Below are 25335 nucleotides of genomic sequence, written 5' to 3' on the forward strand. Positions count from 1 at the left end.
TTGTGTCTATTTATCCTTTGACTCATCAAGCAAGTCATTTGGCCAACCAAGCTAGGAGAAAACTTGATTTTCCCAAGGTCACTACAGAGGTGCATCAATTCTCCTGAGGTAACTGTCCTTTTGACATTTCTCTAAAACCACGACACCTGTGTAAAAATTAAAGGAGGTTTTTCTTCCTTGGCCTATTTTGGACAAAAACCTCTTTCATTTTTCCCAAATTCATCTTTTATTGCTCAGAAACATCATTTGAGTAAAACCTACCCCGATGTGTGGAACAGGGGATTTGTTAAAATGAAGCGAAATGAAGGGGATAAGGGGCTTCTAAATTCTTGAGAAAACTTTGAGAAGTAGGGAGGGATGCTAGGAAGCAGGGGAAAGTGAAATTTCAAAGATTGAGTGAGGGGAAGAGGTCCAAAAGGGCAAAACACAGGTCTAGCCTAGAAAATTGCCAAGTTGTAGCAATAAACTAGGGTTTGTGCGAAAATGAGGAATTTGGGGGATCTCAGTGATGGGAAGTGTTTAATAAGGTACATTAAGGATAGTGGAAGGTGTATGAACATCTGGATACAAGTTTTGCTAATGATTTGACCATCTAAGAGAAATTGCTTTCAAAACCCTAGGAGAGGGAAATGAACCTTACCTAGGCACAACCGAAGCATGAACAAGGTGTAAAATGACCCATTGGACCTTGACATGATGATGAAAACCCTCTAACTGATGGTGCACTTAGCTGAATGGTGACATGGACAAACATTTGGACAACTTTGAAAGGAGTAAAATCAAAACCTAGACCTAATGCCTAGTGACCAAATTTTGCTTGAAGACTCACTGAAATGACAAAATTTGACCTTAACACCTTAAAATCACTTTGTAAGAGCATGTTTGATCACTGGAGGAAGGCTGCAAAAACTAACACTAACAGGTGGCATAGAAAAGTGTGTCCATGCGCCTCGTCGGGTGAGGTAAATGATACATATGATAAAAGTTCTCCACCCTGAATGTGTCAAGCTCTATCTCATTGGAACTGCTCAATGTCATAGTCTCTAGATCCGTGTGTGAGACAATCCAGCTGATAATGTCCACACATAGGAATGCGGGGTACTTGCATGCAACCTTGTATAATCCTGACCGATGGATACTGATATAAACCTATTGGTCATGTAAGTCTTCCTTGGAGTGCTCTGGAAAAGTATCCTTGATTTGTTGCCATGTCAACTTTGTGCCCTTCTCAATGAATAAATGAGTGTTTGCATAAAATGATAAGTTAACTGACATCTGCTCAACTGCTTTCCTAGTACTACTCTTCACAGTTTCCTTTTTTACAGCTGCTTTGAGGGCCATGTTAATTGTAACTACTAGAGAGATGCTCAACAATTGTTGTACCTGGAGAAAAAGAGGACACTCATGGCATGCAAATGTTAGCTTAAAACCAAAAGAAACTTCAATATAAGATCAAGTAACAAACCAGGATGATGCTGGGACAAATTGCACAATTCTGGTTCACAGAGGTGACTGGATGACTGTTGGAACTACGCATTGTGCGATCCTAGTAGTTAGTGGGGAGGGCTTCTTGACTGGAACTGTATGATGCACAGTTCAGTCTGGGCACAGGCAAGGAGAGACTGCGCATTGCGCAGTCTTAGTGGCCAAGACTGGGAGGTTGGCTCCTAGAGCTGTGTAATGTGCAGTTGGAGCCAGGTGATGGCTTCCTCTACGTAGTTCCAGAAGCCAAGGCAGATGCCTTGAGCTCCTAGAATGCTCAGTGCATGCAAGGGAAAGAGAGATCCGGGCAAGGGGAGCCCAAATCTGCCAAAGGGGAGTGTGAAATCGAGTAGATATGAGGGATGGTGTAATTCAGAGTGAAAATCTCACTGAATGATGATGCATGCAAGTGAAACAAGTGCAGGAATCAATTAAACTGAAGGAAAATGAAGCATGTGGAGAGAGTTGTCGCAAAAACGACCGCTAGTGCAAAAATGGGGTAATGCATGCGAGATTTGGAAAAGGTAATGAAAAAATTGAAACAACACTTCTACAAGCTAAAAAAGTTAAATCTCCAGCAGTCATTCAACGAAACAAGTGAAACAACACTCTCACAAACTAAACAAGCAAAAGCGACCAAAAAAGTAGCAAAATACTAGAAAAGAAAGACTTACCCAGAAAGGAGACGATGATCACACCAAAGGCTCCTTGATCTCCTCGGGAATGTCAGAGCTCCAATATTGAATGTGAAAATGAGCTCTGGCAGCATTGATTAAATAGATTTGGTCAATTTAGGGTTTATGACGCAAAGGCCAAAAATCAAGGAAAAAGCGACACTTGGCGGTAGTTTCCAAAATAACTCAAGTGCCTCCTTCAAACTGTTAAAAATAGATCCCTATTTTTTAGGGATGCTTTTTCACTTTTCACTTTTTTTCTTCTTCTTTCTTTTCGGGAAAATCTACCATGCCTTTCCCGGAGAGATTGTGCAGTTTTGGGAAGGGCTGGGCAACTCACTTGCTCATGCACTAGGAAACTTCTAAGAAAGAGGCTTATGCGTAATTAATTCTAGGTTGAGTGGCTTTGGGTTGTCTCTCATGCTCTATGCAATTTCTCAGTTGAAGGCTAGTTATCAACTAGCTCTACGCAATTTTGGAGTTGAAGGCTCACTGTCAACTTGGACTGCGCTATTCTCGAGAGAAAGGATGGTTGTCCTCAAGGACTGCGCAGTTCTCTAAGGAAAGCCTAGAATAAGATGAAAACCAAGTCACGAGATCGACTTGTGGGTTAGATAGTAAATCAAGTAAGAAAATAGAAGCAATGATGCAAAGGACAAGGCTCCATCAAAGCACAAGTAACTATATCAGTGCAAGATGAGTTGTTGTGATTTGGAAAGGAGGATCCAAAACAAAGAATAAGCAAAATTTTAGAGGGTGGTTGTAGCCACTACAACATTGGCGATAGACTGGTAAAACTCTAGTTCTTTGTATGGACCTTGTCTCATGTAAATCAAGTCTAACTCTTTAGGAAGTATTGTTCAGTTCTTCGATTATCATAGCTTATTCACTAGCTTGAGTTAAGGATGTATTCCTTACCATTATCTTTATCGACAAACACATACAAGCCAAGTCAACTGAGTTATTTCGATTGGGTTGGAGGGGTATATAAATGCAGAAGTAATATAGATTGTCATAGTTTTAGTTTCATCTCTGGTGTTGCTCCGTTGCTAGCAGACCTAGACATTATCCCGATAGAGTCACTTCAAGAATAGAAGCGTTGCTTCGCTCCTAGCGAGCTTGGACAGAACCCCGACGGAGTTACTTGGTTCACCTCTCTGCGCATGAATCCTTTCTTTTCTTTCGCCTTTATTTTATTTTTTCATTTTTCAAAGAACTGTGCATAGGCGCTTATTTATTTCATGAGGCAGAAGAGGGATCCTGACTTATTGAGAGCATAAGAGGTTGTCCCTTCAGAGAAGGATGTTTATATATACCTCTGACATACTTGTTAAGGTTTTCACCCTCTCCTTACTCTACTTGACTAATCTGACAAGGGTTAGATGAATATAGAAAACCGATTACAGTAGGAAGTACTAGTTTGGAGGCAAGCATCGTGATTTCACCATGACTCTCTCTGAGAGGAATGTATTTTCCATCAGGGTATCATCGACTAAAAGAAATGCAAGATTCACATAAGAGGGAATAAGCAGATAAACATGTGTTGATAGTTGTAAAAGTTCCTCTTGGATCTTACCCTTCTTGTTTAACATGCCAAACATAGTTTCATGTGGAAACTAACCTATCGGCGCACAAGCAAACAAGCAACGAAAAGAAGCAAGAAAAATCAAAACAAGGTAAGAAATTCAAGAAAGAAAACACTGCTCCTACTCCTAAGCTAACCAGAGCATGGGCCAACTCATGTGAAGTCATATTTCCAATGCAGCCACTGATGCATTAGTTGGCCCATGTAGGCGACAACATAATTTACAAGAAAGATATTCAAGAAAAACAATAGACAAGAAAGATAAATCAATGCATACCAATACGTTTGAAGCTTGAATGCATCCATAGAAAAGAAAAAATTGAAATCACATGAAAGGCACAGTACGCGTGGAAGACAAGCATGTACGCACATTCGAACTTGACAAACAAGAAAACATGAAGAAAGAAGAAAACTTCAATTTCGCAACAGTGCTTGATGCGTATGACTCCTCCAATGCATGAGCAATAGGATCATGTGATTATGATGGAGGATGTGAAAACTGTGAAATAGATTGATTTTTAGTGTGGACAACAAAGTGATGAGGAGCTTGGAGAGATTCAATTTTTGATCGAAAGTGGAACTAACCTCAAGGCTACAAGAACTTGACATAACCATCAACTTAGGATGAAGTTTCTCGACAAGTTGAGGAGTTTCCACTTCATCAAAAGATGGATCATCAAAGACCAGAGGCTTAGAAAGATCAACAGTAGGTGAATCAGAATCGTGATCATATGAAAGAGTGAAAATATCACAACAACCACGAACAAAATGTTCAATATGGACAATGACATCCTCATGATCCGACGAATCATAGAGAGGGTGTGATGAAAAACAAGAATTTTCACCCTCTAAGTTTACAAAAATGTAAGACAAAATATTGGGTGGATCTAGGAAGAAAGATTTGTCCTCTACGCGATCAAATGAAATGCTGACATATCATGTGTTCTGTGAATAATCAGAAGTGGAAACATCCATAGATGAATTTTCATAAGATGGAATAGATGGTAGAATGTTGGAAGATGTTAGGATAAATCGAACGAGGTGCAGACAAAAGGAGGTCATCCTTTACCGCAGATCCTTGTTCAGACTCCCACACATACTCATAAAAAATGATAACAATGGTTGGCTGTTCAACACGAACTCCATTCAAAAATTGATCCCTGTGAACATCACATGTGGAATCCCGAACGGATGAACACAACACACCAAAATCCGGAGGATTGAAGGAACCAAAGGACGAAGGTTGAGGAGATAATACCACATGACAACTATTATGCTTGCAATCCAAATCTACACAGAAATCCTGAGAAGGTGGGGTAGGAGGAGATGATGACAATTCAACAGGAGGATTCACAACTTCTCCCACCTCATCCTGCAGGGCTAGAGTTGTTTGATGAGAAGGGAATGAAGGGTCACGAGGGACAACAACCTTGCCAGTCTCAGATTTTAAATTTGTAACACCGAGGTATGTTGGGAGGGAGTCAGAAGACTGTAACTTGTGCAGATTCTCAGAGATGTGAACAATATATTGAAGTCTTCCCTCCAAAAATTTCTAGTCAACTTCATCTTCAGGAAATTCATAACAGTAATGAAGAAAACGATCGTGAAAGTGCTCAAGAGATTCGTCAGGTTCCTTTCACAATTTTTTTTTTGAGTGCTTTAAGGTCATAAAAAATGAAAGCACGACATTATTCTCTAAACATGTGATTGAAAGAGTGTATAGAGGCTATGGGAAATGTGTGACACCATTACTTTGCGCACTCTTCAAATGTGAAAGTGAAGAACCCACATGCAATGTCATCTGATGGGACATGATGGTTGTCACAGAAACCATCAAAGACAACTATGTGCATGAACAAGGGTTTTTCCATTATCACCATTGAACTATATTTGGACAAGTCATCTATAACATCCGCTGGCACATCGAAATCAACAACGTGAGAGAAACATGTCGGGGTTGTGATTAGGACAGAAGTCATGAAAGATGTGTAGAAATTCAAAACAGACTTTAAGGGCTTAGCTTGCCATCTGGCCCTCCTTCTAGCGCCAGAAATGTTGATGGTTTTGGACCTACCAACATTAAGGGGATCTCCCTAATAAGAAGTCCTAACTAGACCTTAGACCATTTGGAGTAGGAGTCGCATCAGTGTGTGGTAATTTAATGCCTTGACCGCGGTAGCACACAGGAATAAGTATGATAACTTTTGGTGGAAGCAAGTGTGTGACCTTGCGGCGAGTCAAATGCGATGCATGGGGGTTCTAACATGTGAAGGGGAAAAGGAAGTGCACCCCTTAGAAGTCTGTGATATTACGCAACTTGGAAGGAACACACAAGTGGAATGACATCACAAGCTAAAATGCGGAATAGTCCACAAGTTAAAGTGATGAGTTAATCCATCAACACACATCCAACAAGATTCGTATAATTGCATACAAATTAGTTCATAAGCAAATGTGTAAGTTAAACAACATACATTGCTAAAGCAACCAGAATAGTCTAACTACAATAACCACATATGCATGCTGGCTTTGATATTATTATTATAAGTGAAAGTTCCATCCATCCATACACCATTGATGACCACTAGCCCCAATAGTGGAACATTACAATCAAGAACACCTGATCCTCCAAAGAAGTATACTCGCCCTACGCTATGGAGAAGCCAAGGCTCATCACAATACTCCCAAGCCTTTTCTAAGCCTAAGCCTAGCAAAAAACTTGGCTCCAAAAATCTTGTTCTACGAGTTATGAGGTTCTATTTATAACAAAGGGTGGGGTGACCCTTGACATTCTCCTTTGTGACTATTTGACTACCCTCATGACTCTTCAACTTATTTAGAAATAACTCATTACATAACATAATGACCTTTCACATTCCACTAATGACACTTGGAATTTCACTTACAACATGTTTACAGATAATATTACATTTTCCACATGTACCCATGTGAGACAAAATAGGCTAGAGACATCCTAAAAAGACAAAACACTATGACTCCGAAGTTTGGGGCAAGTCTAACTTGACAACCCGCGCTTTGTGCTTCTCGGTCACATATTGACGCCAAGATTGGTATTGTACAATGATGTACCCAAACTGCCTGATGGTGTCTTTTTTATAGCGGACTCTTACCTCCATAGCTTCCGGGATCATGGTCTTGGAACTTGTGTCCAACTCGGCCGGAAGCATGCGTACCATGGTGTTGACCATGACAGGACCACCAATGTACTTTTGCATGTTATGTGTGCTCAACTCCAAGTCATCCCTGGTGGCCTCTCGCCTTAGCTGCTCCATGTACTTGACGATATCTAGCTGGACTTGATTCTTGGGTCTAGCCTCAGTGAGGGAACCGATTGATGGGATCCTGTGCGTTCTCACCATGGCATCCAAATTCTTGTACAACCATGCATATGAGGCCTATATGTTGTTGACAAATGGGGCAAGCTGCTCATAGTTCTGGATCAACATCCAAACCTTTGCTTTCTCCAGCTCTGCCTGTGGCTTCATCTTCTTTGGCAAGTGAAGTGGGGCCCCTTTGTACTGCATTGTCCACTCTTGCACATGGGCGATGGTAGCATGTATGTTCCTGAGAGTTTGAACAAACTCTTTGCTCTACTATTGTAATTCATGCACATGGACAATTGATTTATGCATGGTGACAAATATGTCATAGAGCTTCTGCATGGTAGTATTCAAGTGTTGATAATTTAGCAAATATCACTTTCCTCATTTCTACCATTGCGGAAACTGCACTTTTTTGCTGAAGTTGTTTTTCTTCTTGCCTGGGAGCCTACAAGTTCTTTGCCATTTGTTAATTCTTGGCCAACAAGAAGTTAACATTTGAGCTCGTTGCCCCTGCATAGGACAAGGTGGCATCGAGAAGGGCAGTTGGATGCTTTATGATATTTGACACTTTCACCCTTTCCTTCATGAATGCACGTGAGCCGTGATAATCTGGAAATTGCTTCCTCTGCGCATGTACAATCTTCTTCTACAACTCGTCAAATGATAGATTGTACACATCCATAACTAGATCATCGTCGAGGAGAAAAACTTCTCCTTTCTTGCTCAAGACTGGTTCTGACACTGGAGGTGGTGGAGGCTGAGAGGTGACCTCAGGTGCTCTCGACGTAAGGTCAATGTCTTCATTATGTGGCTCCTGCCCCAACTCCTTGTCTGTCACTTCCATTAGTTGCTCAATCTATTGAGCAAACTCTCGATCCTACATCTATTCACCCTCTTCTTCAACTAAGTGTTGTTCTGACTCCTCAACTTGTATGGGTGTTGTTTGCTTTGTCTTTGCGCCTTGACTTTCTTCTCCCACCTGTTTATGATTCTCTTCCCTTTCTCTCCTTCTTAGCTCTTTCTCTTCCTTCAACTTCTTCTCTATCTCCTGCAAATTTAGTTTTGCTTCCTGCATCCTTTGCTTTTCTCTCTTCCTTCTCTCCACTCTCTTTATCCAATTATTCGTCTTTTCCTCCAATGCCAAAGCTGCTTTCTCTGTGATAGGATTTGTTCTCATCTTGTAACTTTTCTATGCCTCTAGGTTCTCGACAATCTTCCTCTTGCTCTTGTCCTGCTCTAGCTTGTTGCTTATTGTGTTATTGTTGTTGCTGCCTGTAGAGTAGCCTTCCAAGTTGTGGCTATACTGACTGACTCGTGGAGCTTGGATTCATTGTAACAGTACCTCCAAGGGTCCTCCTCGTGCCAGTGAAATGTCCCATGGATCCATGGATAGTACACCTTCGCACAATGGTTCTTGAAAATACAGTGGGGATCACATAGATTAAAGTATTTGTTGTCGAACTCGAACTTCAATATATCCTTAGCTTTGACATCTACATATTTCAAGATCTTAATCTCGTATAATACAATCCGCAAAGGAAGACCGATTCATGGTACTTTCTTCTTCCAATGCAGTCCTGCTGATAACCTTGTGGATAGGTGATATGATACCTCTTACATAACCAACTTGTCCGTGACACACCTTGGTAGAACATGCAGAGGCTTCTCTCTACAAAGCACTCTGATGAAGGTGCCACCGTTTGAGGCATACCAATCTGCAATGTTAAGTATCACCTCCATCGCTTCTCGGGACATGCAAGGTGGATCCTACTCAAAGATAAGCTTATACAACGGGATGATGAAATGGTCAGTCAGCCTTGCCATTACTCCTCGGTAGCTACAGTCGGAAAGAAACTTGCAATAAATGTTGACGACAGTCTCTTTTGGTGTCCATGTCCATCTCATGCCAGGAAATTGTTGCTGGGTACATATTTCATCTAGTAAGTATGCGAACATGTAGAATCTTGCTTGCTCATCCTTGGGTAGATTTCGGGTGTTAGTCACATGGATTTTCGACTAATGATCCAACAAGTCCGACTAGTTGAATGGCCTTCCATCACTTACTAACTGGTCCAATATAACTACCCAACCTTCAGGAAAGGTCTATGTGCTCTCTTGACCATATATTCGACATGAAAAGATGATCAAGAACTGGTAGGCCTTCCTGAGAGACTTTGTCTTGTAAACATGATTGGGTGTCTGTCTGAAATTTGATGACTCTTTCACCCAGTGCTTGATTATATCTCTCGTGTTCACATGGTTGTGGGTGGCATAGAAAAGTGTGTGCATGTGCCTCGCTTATAGAGGTAAATGATACATCTGATGAAAATTCTCTGCCCCGAAAGCGACAAGTTCTATCTCACTCCCACTGCTCAATGTCATAGTCTTTGGATCTGTGTGTGAGACAATCCAACTGATAATGTCTGCACATGGGAAGGTGGGGTACCTGCATGCAACCTTGTATAAGCTTGACCACTAGATACTGATATAAACATGCTGGTACTCTAAGTCCTCCTTGAAGTCCTCTACAAAAGTATCCTTGATTTTTTGCCATGTCAACTTTGTGCCCTTCTTAATGAACAACTGAGTGTCTGCATAAATTGGTAAGTTAACTGACATCTACTCAATTGCTTCCTCAGTACTACTCTCAACAATTTCCTTTGATGCAGCTCTCTTGGAGGCCATGTTAACTGTAACTACTAGAGAGATGCTCAACAATTGTTGTACCTGGAGATAGAGAGGACACTCATGGTATGCAAATGTTAGCTTAAAACCAAAAGAAACTTCAAGACAAGATCAAGCAACAAATCATGCTGATGCTGGGACATATTGCGCAATTCTGGTTCATAGGTGACTGACTACCTATTGAAACTGTGCATTGGGTAGTCCTAGCAGTCTACGGGGGAGGCTTGCTGACTGAAACTACGCAATGTGCAATTAAGTCTCCGCATAGGCCAGGAGAGACTACGTGTTGCATAGTCTCAGTGGAAAAGACTAGGAGGCTGGCTCCTGGAACTACATAGTGCATAGTTGGAGCCATGCCAGGGCAGTCTCCGCGCAGTTCTAGAAGCCAAGGTAGAGGCCTTGAGCTTCTAGAATGTGCAGTGCATGTAAGGGAAAGCGAGATATGGGAAAGGGGAGCCCAGATCTGCCTAAGGGGAGTGTGAAATCGAGAATATATGAAGGATGGTGTAATGATTAGTGTAGATATTATTGAGTGATGATGCATGCAAGTGAAATAAGCATAGTAATCAATTAAATTGAAGGAATAAAAAACTTGTGGATAGAGTCACCGCAACAATGACCGTTAATGCTAAAACAGGGTAATGTATGCGACACTTGGGAAAGTTAATTCAAAACTTGAAGCAACACTTGTATAAGCTAAAACAAGTTAAAACGTCAACATTCGTTCAACAAAACAAAAGAAAAGGCACTCTCACAAGCTAAACAAGCAACAATAACAATAAAAGCGACAAAAGACTAGAAAGGAAAGACTTACTAGGAAAAGTGACGACGATAGCACTGAAGGTTCCTTGATCTCCTTAGGAATGCCAAAGGTGTAAGATTGAATGTGAAAATGATTTATGGCAGCGTCGATTAAATATATTTGTTCAAGTTAGGGTTTATGACGTGAAGGCTAAAAATCAAGGAAAAAGCGACACTTGGCAGCAGTTTCCAAAATAACTCAAGTGCCTCCTTCGGACTGCTAAAAATAGATCCCTATTTTATAGGGATGTTTTTTCATTTTTTCATTTTTTATTTTTCAAGAAAATTTGCCATGCATTGCCCAGAGAGATTGTGCAATTCCGGGGAGGGCTAGGCAACTCACTAGCTCATGCACTGGGCAACTTTTGAGCAAGAGGTTTCTACGTAATTTGTAGGCTGAGTGGCTTTGGGATGCCTCTCATGCTCTGTGTAATTTCCTAGTTGAAGGATGGATGTCAACTAGATCTACGCAATTTTGGATTTGAAGGTTCACTGTCAGCTTGGACTGCACAATTTCCGAGAGCAAGGCTGGTTGCCCTCAAGGATTGTGCAGTTCTCTAAGGCGAGCCTGGAATATGATGAAAACCAAGTCAAGAGATGGGCTTGTGGGTTAGAGAATAATTCAAGTAAGAAAACACAAGCCATGATGCAAAGGATGAGGCTCCATCAAAGCATAAGTACCTGGATCAGTGCAAGATGAGTTGTTGTGATTTAGAAGGGAAGCTCCAAAACGAAGCATAGGAAAACTTTTAGAGGGTGGTTGTAGCTGCTACAATAGAAGTATAAGATGAGAAAGTGATGGGGCTTAATTTGTTGGGTATGTGTTATATTATTTTCACAATTATCCTCATATGTTTCACATTTCGTTGTGCACGGGGGGGGGGGGGGTTAAAAACCCCCTCTGCGTAGGGGATCAAGGGCAACACCCTAAGAAAAAAAGCATCTTTTTTTTGTGGTTTTCGCCTTTAGCGATTTTATGGCACATGTTGGTTTTTCCCATTGTTTTGTAATTTCAATTAAGAAACTACGAATACATATATTGTGTTTTGTTTGTTTTATTTGGAATCTATTTCCAGTAATTAATTATATAGGGTTAAAACCTACAATTGGTATCAAAGCAATTTTTACTTCAAAGGGATGTTGGCATTATGATACAGGTGTTGTCCTTGATGGAAACTCACTCAGATGACAGATCTCAGTTCAGGCTCATAGAATGAAGAAAGAGAGGTATACGCAGGTTCCCGTTGACCAAGCCACGTGTACATGCGGGTTCGCAGACCAGAGAGTGCGTATGGCGTACACACACACTTTAACGAAAGGAAAGGCACGTACATGTTTGAAAACTTGGTTTTGGTCCGTGGTATTTGGTCCATGGTATTGTGATCCATGGTATTGGTCCAAGGTATCTTGTCTGACATGTCAACCCCAGGTATTTGGTCCAAGGTATTGATTCTAAGTGGTTTTGGACCATAGTATTGAGTAAGGTCTAAGACTATATAAGGAGGAGAAGATCATTAGGCCATGGCAAGCAAGTATTGAATATCTGATGAAGTATGAGATCAACTATGCAGGTTATGGGTTTGTGATGCTTTGCTTGATCTGAACTAAGGATGCACCTTTATGGCTGATGAAAGTTGATGGATCGGGAGCATGAAGACTTATATGTATTATCATTATGTGGTTTGATCTTGAACATTCTAGATCTGAATACTGACGCATGTTTTTATTATGTAAATGTGATGATCTGGGTATGAATGAAGTCTGAAATAGTTGTGATGCTTTAAGCTAGCATTTCCAGATCTATACGCAGGTTGGCCTTGGTAAAACAACGTATACACGCTGATTCAAAATACAGTAAGAGCGTATACATCACAGAATGGAATTTGCAGATTTGTATGCTGGTGTCCCTTGGTAAAAGGGCGTATACACGTTGGTTGGCTTCTGCCAAATAGCGTATACAATCTGAAGCATGGTTTTAAGATTACAACTGACTCTGAATGATAATGTAACTCAGATTTGTGTACTGGTTAGAGTGATTTATCAAGTGATCTATTTGTTGCAGTTGATTAGTTAAAGTATGATTGATTCAGTTGTGTCAGAGGTTCAGAGGTTGTTCATGATTGATCGAGTTTGGTTGATTTAGATTGAGTTTCAGTAATGGGTTGATGCAGATATAGTTGATGGATATATTGTAGTGGTGATTGATTTTGAGCTTCAATGTTGTTGATGGGTCTAGTATGAAAATTGGATGAAACGTGGCCTTCAGATTATGATGTTATGTTCCAGGAGTATCTAGTCTGAAAATTTATGAAACGCGGTCCCTAAAGGAAGAGAGAAGGTCGTACCCTTTTGTAGGCCGGCACCTACATACTACTAAATATATCAGCTAGTACAAGATCTAGGGGATTGACGCTCCCTTCCAGTAGAAGCTGGAGAACGAGAGAAGGTTGTAGCCTTCTGCAGGTAGAAAGCTGTGTACTAGTATGAGTCTGCACCAGTACATTGTTGTAAACATATTTTCTTATTATTAAAAGAAGATAAAGACGACAACAGCAGGTGGTTTTTACCCACATTGGGTTTCCACCTTACATCTTGGTGTTCATGTGTGATGCTTATGTGTGATGGTTCTTTTTGTTATTAACTGCACATGGTTACTGTTTAATGTTTAATAAATTATTGATACTCAGATCAAAGATCAACATATGATGAATTAACAAAATCATTAGTTTGCTGGATATACACTTGTTTCCTTAAACACATTTGTGTACACACATGGGTTGCCTTCATTAAAGTAGCGTATATGAAATTGAGTAAGAAAAGAAAAAGATTATTGACTTGACTAATACTGATTCACCCCCCCTCTTAGTATTATTTCCAACAAGGGACACCTTTATGGCTAAGGAGATTGTTTAGGGCATGTTGTAGACCTCGTTACAGTGGGAGAGCTATGGAAGCAATTGTTATGGTGAAACGAAATGGCGAGCAATTCAAAGATAGAGATCAATAAATTATATGGGCTAAGTTTTGGGTTGTAGAAACTCAAATTGAAAGATTTGTTGGTGGACAAAGATGAGTGGATTGTTGTGGATCCGGGTTCTGCACCAATGGGGATGTCAATAAAAGAATAGACCAAGTTGGATCAAAAGGTAAATAGAGCATAATACCATTGTGTCCCTATGATTCAATATTATTGAATGTTTTAAGGGAGGCTACAACAAAGTGTTTATGGAACAAGTTATGGGGTTTATATCAGTTTAAGTCCCTTGCGAATAAATTATTCCTATAGAAAACTCTTTATAACTAGAGGATGAAGGATGGAGACTCAGTGAGAAAGGATCTGAATGCCTTCAATGCTATGGTAAGTTAGCTATCATATGTTAATATTAGGATTTTATATTAAGATAAGTGCATCAATTTGTTATGTTTGTTATCAAACTCGTTGAATAATATGGTTGTTGTTATAGGTAGGAATGCAACTACCTTAAATTTCGATGAAATAGTCTCATCCTTTTTATCAGGGGAGATGAGACTGAAAAACATGGAAATTCATGACACATGTGTCTTATATGTAAGAGGATGCTATCATAATAGAAATAAAAATAACTCCTGCATTAAGAAATCTACATATAAAGGAAGACCTAAATATCTAAGAAATTTATTTAAGGTATGCTAGAGATGTGGAAAAGAAGGGCGTTACGAGAAATATTGTATATCTAAAATTCTTGAGAAAGGGGAGGAATATGAAGGTGCCCCTTTTGTAGAAGCAAAAACCTCCTTAGATGAATGAGGGTATGTGTATTTGGCTTCTTCAAGTACACAAATAGATCATGAGGCACACCTGGTCGACTGACGAACCTTTTAATTACCTTTCTAATTGCTCGGAAAGACAATCAAAAGACTGTGTATTTAATTTTCAACCCAATCCTCATATGGAAATCGCAAGTTACCATGCACTATATATGCAAGCTACACTCCCTATTTCCACTGGTTTGTTTCATGGTTGTAGTATCAATGATTGCATGTGTAGGTGGCATATAGATAGTGTTAGCACTTGAAATTTCACCTCAGGCTGAGAAAGGTAAACTCCAAGGCAACATCAAACCACTTAGCCTCGTAGCTAGCCCTATGGGGCAGGAGAGGGCTCTCTACGGTCTATCTCAGTAAAGATCTTCAATGGGCGAGATGACCAATAGGGAAACACTGATTTTAGGCTAGTAAACTGATCAAGAGGTTTAATTTGGGATTTTTAAAGTTTTGGTGGAAAATTGGGGAATGGAAATTTCGGGTGCGGGGATTGGACACAGTTTTCGCAGGGAGTTCTTTGGGGCGAGGTAGGAAACAGTATTGATGCCTTTGATAGAGATGGATGGATGAGAATGACTGATGAGGAGTTAAGGAGAGCAAGCAATAACCTTGAATTCCCCTTAAACAGTTGAAAACATTGATATCAAGCAAACTTAAAAGCAGAGCATGACAGTCATGAGTTCTACTTTAACACTTCATTTGCCTAATGTGCAGAAGGAAAAGTAAGGAAATGATTCACATAACACACTTACAAGTACAAAGAGAAACACACCATCAATACATGTGACCACAAGAATCCCAAAAAGGACTGCAAAACCCTGGTCTTCCTTTGCCCAAAATTGCAGAGATACAATGAATAATACAATAAGAGCTTCTCCCTCAAGAGTCCAACCATGAAAATGAGCAAGAGAGTACATAATATAGATCATCTAACATCTTTCCCTGCCTCTAGGGGTCGAGCTCACTATCCTAGGAGCTGTTTCAACCAATTCTAAACTAAGCACTGAAAACTAGGCAGTCAAAACAACTTGCCTCTATAAACTAGGAAACCAATTCATTCATTTAATTTTCACCTATCTCATGAATGAATCTTCCAGAAGAGATACATAAGTGTAAAAGTGTCATAAATTTACATCATTTACAACAAGAAGGATAAAAATCAACTCCAAAAAGTCAAACACAGTCAAAACTGCGTTTTGCTGAGCTGTAGGCTGAAATCCTGAGCAATTTGCCTTACGGGTCGCGCGCCTTTGAGAGAACTTTTGGGGCACTTTCAGGGGTCCAAATGAGGCAAGAGTAGGCTTGTTGGAAAGGTCTGTGAGTCTACTTTCCAACCCAACTGGAAGTTCTGAATTTGGTTGTCATTTTCCCCTCCAAAATTGCAATATCCCAAGACTGCTTTCTGTGTGTCAAAAATGTGGCAGAAAGTCATTTTTTGCTTGTTTTTTGACTTTCTGGAGGCCCAAAACTTCATAAAATCTCTTGGAAATGGGTGATAATGTGTAAATTTTCATGCCAAATCCAGAAATGCTGAGTTTTTTGAAAATAGAGTTGCCAAGTGAAAGGGTCGCGCGGGGGGTGAGACCCGTTGAGAGGGCAAAACCTGTAAATTGCCTAAAAAAACCAAAATTGACCCAAAATGTTCAAAATTTCTTGGTATTTGTGCTGTGGCTGAGATATTTAGTGCCTTGCCCCTTCAAGGAAGCCTCGGCCAAGATGTGGAGGGGGTCGGACCTTTTTCTTTGTTTTTGTGCTTTGGCCAACCGCCTTTGGATCTGGCGATTGCAATTTTGACATTTCTCTAAAACCATGACACCTGTGAAAAAAGTGAAGGAGGTTTTTCTTGTTTGGCATGTTTTGGACAAAAACCTCTCTCATTTTTCCAAAATTCATCTTTTATTGTTCTGGAACATCATTTGAGTGCGACTTGTCCCGATGTGTGAAACAAGGAATTTTGTCGAAATGGAGCGAAATGAAGGGGATAGGGGGCTTCTAAATTCTTGGGGAAATTTTTGGAAGTAGGGAGGGATGTTAGGAAGCAGGGGTAAGTGGAATATCAGAGATTGAGTGAGGGGAAGGGGTCCAAAAGGGCAAAACACAGGCCAAACCTAGAAAATTGCCAGGTTGTAGCTAGAAACTAGGGTTTGTGCAAAAATGAGGAATTTGGGGAACCTCAGTGATGGGAAGCATGTGGTGAGGTACTTTAAGGATAGGGGAAGGTGTATGAACATCAGGATACAAGTTTTGCCGATGATTTGACCGTCCAAGAGAAATTGGCTTCAAAACCCTAGGAGAGGAAAATGACCTTACCTAGGCGCAACTGAAGCATGGACAAGGTGTAAAAAGACCCATTAGACACTGACATGATAATGAAAACCCTATGAATGATGATAGACTCAGCTGAATAGTGACATAGATTGGCATTTGGACAACTTTTAGAAGGAGTGAAAGCAAACCCTAGACCTAATGCCTAGTGACCAAATTTTACTTGAAGACTCACTGAAATGACAAAATTTGACCTTGACACTCTGAGACCACTTTGTAAGAGCGCGTTTGATCACTGGAGGAAGGCTGGAAAGACTGAAACTAACATTGGCTCCAATGGGGATGGTAGCTCCTTGGAGGTGCCAAGAACCTCAGACCTCTGGGAGAGCAGACCAGTGCTTTCAACCATTGGGCAATGGAGTCATTATTTCGGCAAACGACACAAGACTTTGACTCATTTATTGAATGAAAACTTGACTGAAAACTGACTGAAACTTAACTGAAACTTGACTCAAACCGACTCAATGACAAATTGAAATGATGAAAAAAAAAACTTGATTCTAACAAATTAACTCAAGACCTAAACTTAAAACTTAAAACTTGATGGCAGTACATAACCGCCTAGGTTACAAGACAACATACCATCAAACTATACCATAATGCCAATGTAACCAATCAAGCAGATGCCTTCTTGACTGATTCTCCCAATCAGATCTCATGATCAATAATAGATACTGGTAAATGGGCATCCAAAAACATAGCTGACCATGATCTCCTTCATCACTGAACACAACAATAATCACTTTCACTGCTGACTAGACTCAGCTGATAGACTCAGCTGAATAGTGACATAGCTTGGCATTTGGACAACTTTTAGAAGGAGTGAAAGCAAACCCTAGACCTAATGCCTAGTGACCAAATTTTACTTGAAGACTCACTGAAATGACAAAATTTGACCTTGACACTCTGAGACCACTTTGTAAGAGCGCGTTTGATCACTGGAGGAAGGCTGGAAAGACTGACACTAACAGATAGTTCACAAACTTGGGAAAGTTTTACAAATTCAAAGGTAAAGTGATTAAAGCTACTTGCAGAAAGGTAAAACACAGGTGTAAGAAAGTAAACACACTTGTTGGAAATTAGACACACTTACAGGAAAGTAAAGTCACTTGCGAGAAAATTAAATATGCTTGCGAGAAAGTCGACACACTTACAAAAAGGTATGGGCTGCTCATACAACTTTCAACCATCCAGAAAAAAAGAAAAACACACGCTAGAAACAAAAGAAATACACTTGCATAATTGAAATGGCACACTTCTACCTAGTGGGCTTAATCTTATTGTTGTGACCCCCAACACAGGTAGAACAAACTACATAAGTAGGAAATAAATCACATAGGCATAATTGAATGAAAGAACCAATCATTTCCAAGATGATCCCTATATTTACCAAGACCAACAAATGTAATCATTGCGTTGAGTACATTTATTCAACAACATAAATAAATGCAAACCAATATGAAATGTAAGCATATTAAAAATAAACATAAATAGTCAATTGTGAAAATAAATTGATAAATAAATAAATATAACCATGCTCAAATAATTAGTTACAAAATAAAATTACACAACCAAAAAATAATAAGTAAATAAAACCAAGTCTATCTGAATAATTAATCGAGGAGTGAAATTACACAATTAGAAAAGAGAGTTACCTAAATCATACAACACTTTGTTTTATTGGGGTGGGTCTTGCCTCCATAGAACAAAGTGTTGATATTTATCAACAAATTTTTAGGAAAGAAATCAACTTCTCACTCAATCTAAGGGCTAGAGGCAACTTGTTGGTACCAGGCCAGTCCACATGTATACTCACTTAAGAGTTCACAAGGTTGGAAGCGAATACAACAATATTCATAGGGACAAAGCTACATTATTTCCAACTACGAGACTTGAACCTGGATGGAGAGGTTTGCAACGATTCTACCCAACTACCCTTGCTAAACTCAATTGACATGATATTTATCAACACTTGTTACATTAACAACGTAAATCAATTTAATTAGTAACACACACACACAGATATAATCAATCAAATCATAAACAATGGAGATTATAAACTATAATTAAAACAAAAGCTTAATAATTAAATTATTTCATTAGGATTTGAACATTGCTTTAATAGTCCACCTTATAGAATGAAAGAGGAACTCCTTTTAAATGTAACTTTTGTTTAATAATAAATTAGCAATCAATAAATTAGATCCATAGTTTCTCATATGGTTTGCTAAGAATTAGCAAACAATAAATATTTCTCCATAAGTTTATTAACAACAAATAATAAACAACTCTACATAATTCCAAAAGAATTATTAACAACTCAATTAATCGTGTGTAAAATTGATCCAAATTGTAATAATTGAACAACAAATGTTTAACAACATCAACTCAAGGTTCGGTTGGCTCATGGTTTCAGTTTTAACTTGCATTTTTTAGAGTTGCAACACAAAGTTGCAATGGCTCATGGTTCAAGTGTCAACTCCCAATTCTGAGAGTTGCAGCAGTGAGGTTTAGCACAAAAGTTGCGACAACAAGTTGTAGTTCCAGAGTTGCAGCAAGGAGTTGTGGAACCATAGTTGCAACAGTGGAAGTAAAAATATAGTGACCAAGATACACCCTACGACGAAATTACAACTTGAACAACAACCTTTTTGGCACTTTGTCCTTGCACATTAACTCGAAGATAAATACAAATATGATCTTTTTCCAATGTTTCATAAATTCATGTAAAATATTAAGGAAATATAATGAAAAACACTTTATGTCTATATCCCACATATAAGCATTACAATGGACTAACACGGGGTCATAGGCAAGTGAAAATGATTCAAGAATAGGGAAAAGAGGATGTAAAAAGATACCAATTCTTAAGTTTGTCATCTCCCCTTGGACGAAAATGTTGCATGTCCTCATGCAACCTAGTACTTTGTATCAGCCATACTACATGGATACTTCTTTTTTCAACCGCATGCCTCTTCCTACTTTTAATATTTTTCGTTTGCCTCAAATCCTTTTTGTGAATTGTCATAAAGCAACCTCCAAACTTCGAAATCAACATTCTAAAACAATTTTAATGAGCTTATAGTAAATTTGGAGGAGTTGCAACAACCTTGTATGAGGAGCCGCAACAAGAGTGTTGTAGGAGTAGCAACAAGCCTCTTTTAGCAATTTTCTACAAACTCATTTTTATAAAGTTTTTCAAGCATACTTGTCCTGTTTCACTCATTTCCCTAAAAAAAAAAAGCATGACTTTCCAATACAAAAAAGTCAAGATATAGAGAAATCATTCTCTACACATAAAAACTAGAGTAGCAACAACAATGTTATAATAGTAGTAGTAATGACATCATAATAGTTTAATCTTATGACATGGTGATTTTTTATTTGTTGCTATTGGTTCTTATGTAGCAGTGATAAGACTTCCTATTACTAGTTCTTGTGTAGCAACAATAGGGCTTCTTTACGTTATTGTTTCTCTCATACTTCCTGCTTGTTGTTTACATACTAAAAAAATGATAACTAATGTTATACATACAAAAAACCAAGGATGAAAATGTTTTTTTTTGTAGGAATGACTTATATACTTGTTCTGTTGTAGGTTCTTGTGGGGAAGCCTATTCCACTCTAGATGGTAGTTTTCTCCTTCCCCCCAAGCTAAAAACAAGCCATGGTATAGTGAATATGTTGCTTAAAAATGTGGATTTGAAGATGCTCATGGATGGAGTAAGGGATATATGGCATTAAAAAATATGGATTATCCCTTTCAGTTGCTTATTTTTTAACAACAACATCCTCTTTTTCTTTGGCTCCTGGTTCTTTTGCGACAGCAACAAGGCCTTCTATTGTTGTGGGAGAAACAATGTATTTTACTAGTTAGTAGCTTTAAATCCTTCCTATGCATGGATGTTGGAATGGAGATAATAAGAATGGTGGGGGAATGTTATGAAATGCAAAAGTCATGGTACCTCCCTAAACTGAAGAGATTATCCATCCTCGCAAAACGGAAAAATATGAGGAAGCATGATATAAGCCTAAGTGGCTTTCTAAATACAAATCCATATCATCAAATGAACTTAGATTAAATAAAAGAAAAAAAACATACTTGAACCTACCTAAGATATGTCACAACAATTGATTGATATGTGTTGTAGTAGCTCACTAGTAGGTGTTGTAGCAACTGACTAATAGGTGTTGTAGCAATTGGTTGATAGGTGTTGCAACAACTAGCTAATGGGTGTTGCAACAAATGATTGATGGGCGTTTCAACAACTAGCTAATGGGTGTTGTAGCAACTATAACAACACCAACTCTTGTAAGAGCATGTTAGGAACTTTGCAACAAGTGTCTAATAACATGAGATGGCACATAATGATGTAAAATTTTGTAGGAAGAAACAATGTGGAGCTTGAGATCTTGGATCACTATGTGAGATCTGCATTGAGATATGGAACAACCTTTTATGTGAAACTTATGAATCCTTATTGAAAGAGCAGTTGAAACTTAAAGATGAACTTTTCTTTTTATTTACATAATCTTGTCTAACTACAAGTTAGTTTTCAAACAAGATTTATCTAGCTATGCCTAGAGGGTTTTCACAATTATTATTGTTATTTTTATCACACACACATATCATTTTATTTTCATGGAATTCCCACCAAGAAGTTGGTTATCAAACATTCCAAGATTTGATGGTGCCTGAGATAAGTTTTCATCATCAAATTTATTATGGGAGAGAATAATATCATAAGGTGACTCAACATGGAAAATGAGCCAAATGACTTTATTGCATAGGTTGGGGACGGTCAGAGCTAAGCTTAAGGGGAAACCATATACACAAGAACTCCATAAAATCCAACATGTAATTATTTTGGACTAGGAAGAAGGAAATCCATGGGTATACCATCATTCTGATGAATCAACATGATTAATAGTAGGTACCATTGAAGAGATTCATATGTAGTGAGGGAACTGGAAATGTTGTGTAGAACTTAATTTATGAAATATCAGTGTTTACTTCATACTTACTAGTTGTCCCAGAGTTTCAACACCTTTTTGAAACAATCCATTGCCTAAGAGTTGCAACAAAAATTTCTGAAGTGAGTTATGAAAAAGGTGCTAAGGTGAGTTGTAGGAATGGTGTTGTGTGAATTGAAGCAATGAGGAGTCATAGCATGAGTGGTAGCAATTCTCGGTTACAACATGATTGTCATCATCTCGGACATAAGATGACTTAATAAATTGTGTGATAAGTATTGGTTGAGTCATCATTCTTTCCTAAGCACTTATTTGTCATTGTCACATTTTTGTGTGAGAAACATCCAGTTGTTAACTACCTAACCAATACATAGGTGACATCTATTCCATTGATTGATGCATCGACATAATTTTCATAAAGTTGTGACATCCTTTATCCAAAGTTACAAAAACAAACCTAAGCAAGAGTTGCAACAACAACCATGGTGAGAGTTGCAACAATTGTACTAAGGCGAGAGTCACAACATAAATGAGGCGAGAGTCGCAACCAAATGAGGTGAGATTCACAACATGTAGAGTTGCAGAAACAGTGACAAGAACTCAAAGTTGCAACACATGTGACTGCAACTCATAGTTGTAATATCTCTACTCAAGCATAGTTATAGAAACTACACTTGGAGTTGTAGCACCTGGAAATATGAAGTTCTAGTAGTTATCCATGGTGAGTTGTAGTACCTATGTCCTACTCCTATTTGAAGGTACTTGTGCAACTCCACCTCTTGTTCATGATCCATCTTTGACTAATGAAAAATTATTTTTGTCTTTTCTTTTAGTTGAGATATTGTTGGGTTAAGCTTCTAGGATTTTAAGTTTCAGCTTATGGTGCCTATAAGGACTCAAAAATCCCCCTATTTGAGTACCTATAGAGTATTCCCTTTGGTCTGAAATTTTGTCCTTATGAATCACTTTTGTATGAATTTACCTTCTTGTTCTTCTCAGGACCTGCAAAATAAGACTTCATTGAGGGGCTAGTTGACTCAGTCCAATAGCCTAGTCGAGTTGACATATTAAAGAACGTATTGTAATTCAATTGATTCCTTAGTTGAGTCAACTAACCAAGTTGGTCTAGTCAAGTCGGTTGAGATATTTAAATTGTTGTAACTGTCTACTCAAGGATATAATTATGAATGTACTTGACTATATGTATTGGTTGGTTGTTGAGGATATATTAATACAAGTGTGCATTTGTTGGATCTCCACTACTTTTGTGTCTCTTTCCTCTTCCATATAATGCATACAACTCTTTAAGCTTACTCAATGTCACATCCTAGTGGTGACCAGTGCCTACTTTTTAGTAGATTATGACATTGGCTTTGTTGTCGACAATGTTAGACTCAAGTGTATACAACATGCATGCATAAATGTACATTGGAAGCAATACATGAGTGGTGGGAGAGAAAGATTAACAACTACTTGAAGAATCTTGTGAGGATAAACTAATTATCTATTGAAAAAGTTAGAGCACACTTTTTTCACGAAAGCACATGAAAATTTTATAAAATCAGTCCCTGATGAAATAAAGAAAATCTCGATCACTCACCTAATGTGACAAGCAAAACCTAATAGGCGATTAACTTTAAAGTTAACTCACGAAGGAAGAACAAATATGCATGAGTGGGTGGATAAGATATTATATGACTTTTGTGAGTAGAAAGAAATATAAGAGCATAATTTTATTGAAAAAAATAAAGCAAGATTCTTTAATGATTTTCATGACAATTTCTTTTGCACCATACCTACTTTATTATATAAATTTATCCTCTTCAAGGGAGTTGGTCATATAGTCAAATAGGGACTGCCCATGCAAACACCAATAGATTTTGACAGAAGTAGGTGATAGGTTGGTTGGGATAAATTACTTAACGGTTGATGTAAAAATACAAAAGAAACATGGGAATATTTTTGAGCAAATAAAAAAATTCGTCGAATTCACTCTTGTCGACCAAGAGTAAGTCGTGTGTGATGGGGGGTAGATGTTCATGAGAAATAAATAGTAAATAATAAAAAGGTAGAAGTAAAAGTAAATTGGTAGTCAAAATGAGAGGAAGATGGTCATTTGTAAGGACATAAGAATACACACTTGATGAGGAAACTCAATAGAGGACCCAAATGTGTACGTGTCATTACAAACAACGATTGATATTCAAAAAATAGAGAGGGACAAAAGATAGAAAAATAGATAAGAAATGAGGCACGAGAAATTTGACCAAAGATTAGGAAGTAAAGAAGTTTGAGAGTGAGAGAATTATGATGCATGAGACTCCTTTGAAGGTAGAAGACAACACCCAGAGTTGAGAGGCGTAGCACCAAATGCTCCAATAAGAAGTAATAGTCTACAACTAATCCCTAGTAAGAATGTATACAATATGGAAATTGATGAATTTGGACCAATGGTTCTGTGATACCCTATAAAGGGTATATCAAGTCTCATTATTAGATAATTCCTCAAGCAAAGACTCCATATTAGTTTAGAGTCGTCTACATTTTGGTATAAATGAGACAAGCACAAAAATCTAAGAGATCCTCTTGAAATTGAAATACTAATAGTAAAGCAAACTTGGATAGGCAATGAATAAAATGAATACATACTTCTCCATATATAGAATCTCATGAACCTACCCTCCATACTGCAATTATTATCTATTGAAGAAGAATAAAATAGAATTTGAGTTGACGAATCGACGCAGCCTTGTATGAACTAGTTTGTCGAATACATAGATAAAGGGTTCCAAATCGACGATAGTTTGATAAATTCTACGAGTTAAATATGACAATAAAGAAATCACCCCACATGTAATTCACTCACCAGGTGTCGATATTGACAAATCAGATGAAGTGGTTCAACCAACCAACCCCAACAAAATAGAAAAAAGTTCATCACCTCAAATAGATATGGGATTAACCATATCCCCATCTATGAGGTTGATGAAGACCCTAAAAAGCACTCATTTGTATGTGAGAAATTTTTGACAATTAATGATATTATAAATGAAGATAAATAAATGGCGCAATTTGCAACAACTCTTTGGAGAAGAGCTCTTACATGGTGTTGACAATGTTGGACCTGCCAACATTCAAAGGGTCTCCCCGATATGCAGTCCTAATTAGACCTCACACCATTTGGGATAAGAGCCCCATCCGGAATACGACCCGATTACTGTTTTCTTAAGGGTTTTCCTTGGCTCTAACTGTCAGCAAGAGTGATGAGTGCGTATGTGCCTTCGAAAAGAAAGTAAGTGTGCAGGGTGAGTGTTCCGTTGTAGGTGTGTCAAAGTTCTTCTATTGCAGAGGGAAAAGAAAGTGAGCCTCTAAGAGAGAGGTAATAGTACCACTCTAGTAGAAACACACACAAGCAAGTGATATCCATCTAACATCCAATGGAATAGTCCACAAATATGCGATGGGCATTGCAACCATTACAACACATTATTAATATGATAAGCACTAAAATAACTGAAATAATTCAACTACTTTAGTACAGGTGAAAACAAAAATTAATCATAAACATTCACATAACAATCTTACAAGAATTCATAATACATGCATGAAGAACGTGTTGGTCATCAAGCTTCATATATTAAGTAAAAGTCCCAAGACACAT

This window comes from Pinus tabuliformis, chromosome J (assembly GCF_031772625.1).
Source record: "Pinus tabuliformis cultivar Carrire ecotype Pingquan chromosome J, CPIR1, whole genome shotgun sequence".
In the NCBI taxonomy this organism is placed as follows: Eukaryota; Viridiplantae; Streptophyta; class Pinopsida; order Pinales; family Pinaceae; genus Pinus; species Pinus tabuliformis.